Raw genomic sequence first — 3,048 nt, 5'->3', positions numbered from 1 at the left:
TTAAGTGTTGTAGCATGATCTGTTTAATTTTCTTTTGAAAATATTACTGTAAAATGCATCATGGCTTCCAAACACAACAAAACCAGTGCTAGTGATAGCAGCAGCAAGAGGCAAACGAGAAGTATAGATTTGTAAGTGAAACAAAAGGTTATTAAACAACACGAAGGTGGAAAATAAGTGAATGCTATTGCTTGTGATTTAGGCATGTTTGCACAACGTCCAAATCACATAGCGTTCTAAAAAACAGAATGTGGATGTTAAGCGATGCATGATTGTATTTTCAAATGTGAAAATTTCAACAGAGTGATCTGCAGATTCAAGTTGTTGGAGCACTTCTCTTCCCTCTCACCTAGAGAATAATTTTAAAAAGAGAAATAAGTTCATAATAGCGCTGGAAAATAGGGAGAATACAAGAAGTGGATCAGAAATTACAAAGAATTTCTGGAATATAGAAAGTAGATGAAATTGGACTGATGGAAAATGTAGTGAGGAAACCCAACCCAAAACAGGTGTAGAGAAGACCTCTGCAGAGATACATACTGTTCTCAACAAGCTCAGGCAGAGCTCCAAGCTCACAGTCAGCTGGTGCAAGGGAGCCAAAGCAGTCTATGGGGCAATCATCAGGGTTGTTATAAAACAATATGGAACAGCTGGGCCAGTAAACCTCTAGTGCAGTAGTTCTCAACTTTGGCAGCATTTAGAATCACCTGGGGAGCTTTAAAAAATCCTGATGCCCAGGCCTCAGCCCAGACCAGTTAAATAAGAATCTCAAAGGATGGAACTCTAGGGGTATTTTTTAAATCTCCCTGTGATTCTGGTTTGCAGCCAAGGATTGAGAATTACTTCTCTAGGGCCTGACTGTTGACTTTTGCCCCCAGGTTAAAGTCAGTAAGGCCAGGTTTCTAAATAAAATAGGGATCAGCCTGAAAAGACTCCAGGTGTTGGCAAGGCTATTGTTGTTGTTGTTGTATGTGCTGTCAAGTGGATTCCAACTCATAGCGACCCTCTAGGTCAGAGTAGAACTGCCCTATAGGCTGTACTCTTTACAGGAGTAGATTGCCAGGTCTTTTCTTCTGTGGAGAACTTGAATCTAAAGTATCTTTGAACTTTTAAAACGGATTCGGAGAAGGGAAAAAAAAAATGAAAGGCAGCTCTGTACAGCAGTAAATATGCTAAAGTACTCTGCTCCTAAAGTAAAACTTTTTCATACATGCAGCAGTGGGGAAGAGTGTCCCCAACCTTCCGGTGCACATCATGTTCAGCATAATAAGTGCTCAATAGATGTTAGTGGAATCTTCACCCATGGATCCCCACCATCAGCATACCCTTTTGGGAAAAAGTCTGCTATGGAAACACATCCAACTGTTTAGAAAACCTGTACCATGTAACTATAATCATTTGGTCATTGTCAACCTTCTTTTATAATATGATCAGACAACAAAGAATCATAAGACAAATATCATGAAAAAGAAACACCAAGATGGGTTAAGAGAAGAAATAGGAGAGAATTTTAAAAATACTAATTACTATCTTCAGAGATATTTAACAGGATATTAAATTCATAAGTCAAAATATCAGTGTTTCAGTTATCTAGTGCTGCTATAACAGAAATACCACAAATGGATGGCTTTAACGAACAGGAATTTATTCTCTCATAGTCTAGGAGGCTGGAAGTCCAAATTCAGGGTGCCAGCTCCAGGGGAAGGCTTTCTGTCTCTGTTGGTTCTGGGGAAAGGTCCTTGTCATCAATCTTCCCCTGGTCTAGGAGCTTCTCAGCATAGGGCCCCCGGGCCCAAGGGACATGCTCTGTTCCTGGCTCTGCTTTCTTGGTGGTATGAGGTCCCTATCTCTCTGCTTGCTTCTCTCTCCTTTCATCTCTTGTAAGATAAAAGGTGGTCCAGGCCACACCCCAGGGGAACTCCCTTTACGTTGGATCATGGCTGTGACCAGAGTAAGGATGTTACATCCCACCCTAATCTTCTTTAACATAACCTAATCTTGCCTCATTAACCACAGGCAGAGATTAGGATTTATAACACACAGGAAAATTATGTCAGATCACAAAATGGAAGACAACCACACAATACTGGAAATCATGGCCTAGCCAGGTTGACACACATTTTGGGGAGACACAGTTCAATCTGTATCAATCAGCTTCTCTGTAAAAGCAAAGGAAGGACCAGAAAGTTTCTAGAAATTAAGAATATGATTATCAAAATTGAAACTCAGTGGAATGGTTGAGAGCAAAATGGATAGTCCCTGAAATCTGAATTGGTGATCTGAAAGGTACTCCAGGGTATCTCAGAACATACAGCAAAAAACAGAGGTGAAAGTTGAAAGAAAAACTAGAAGACATGGATGATAAATCCAGGAGAGGCAACAGCATCTACTCAAACATGTAATAGAAGAAAATTTCCTAGAGAAGATAGAAAGACTGAAACAGCTGCTTGATATTGGCAAATAGAAATGGGAGTGCCTCTTCATCACAAGTATCCTGGTGAAATTTCTGAATTCCAAAGCTAAAAAGAAAATTCTGAAGTCTTCCAGAGAGGAACAAGCTATGTGCAAAGTAATGAGATTTAGACTGGCATCAGACTTAAATCATCTGTGACACTAAATACTAAAAGACAGTACTCTGATCACCGTCTATAGCTACGAGTATTTAGAACCTAGAATTCTGTACTTAGTCAAGCTATCATTTTAGTATTAGAACAAAATTAAATTTTTTTAATGTATAGATTCATACCACTTCTGGAAGAAATAACTAGAGTATTTATCTAAAATGTCACAAAAAATGCAGCCAAGAAGTAAAAACTTCAAGACATAAGAAATAGCAAAAATAATAATTTCTGTAACGACAGTGAAGTTGGATACATTTATTCTGAAAGATCCCTGAAATGGTAGGCTGCGATGTTAAAAGTAATAATAATTTTCTTCCGGCAAAATAGTGCTCTAGGCAGAAGCACCACCATCCCTCCACAGCAAAGATCCGAAAAAGTAAGCCGAACAGAGAAAACAATCCTGAAACCCTAAAACATCAAATGAAGA

At 38.9% G+C, this 3,048-nt stretch overlaps 1 protein-coding gene and 1 long non-coding RNA gene across 12 annotated transcripts in view; one reads left to right on the top strand and one right to left on the bottom strand.

Moving 5' to 3' along the window:
* Positions 1 to 3,048, top strand: part of FKBP5 (FKBP prolyl isomerase 5) — a 129,589-nt gene that overhangs the window by 95,912 nt on the left and 30,629 nt on the right. The window lies entirely within an intron of this gene.
* LOC111821103 (uncharacterized) overlaps positions 1 to 3,048 on the bottom strand; it is a 64,415-nt gene that overhangs the window by 37,639 nt on the left and 23,728 nt on the right. The gene's annotated exons all lie outside the window — the stretch shown is intronic.

Source organism: Trichechus manatus, unplaced genomic scaffold (assembly GCF_000243295.1).
Source record: "Trichechus manatus latirostris isolate Lorelei unplaced genomic scaffold, TriManLat1.0 scaffold00065, whole genome shotgun sequence".
In the NCBI taxonomy this organism is placed as follows: Eukaryota; Metazoa; Chordata; class Mammalia; order Sirenia; family Trichechidae; genus Trichechus; species Trichechus manatus.
Note: the sequence above shows the minus strand (reverse complement) of the source record. Positions and strands in the feature narration are given on the sequence as shown.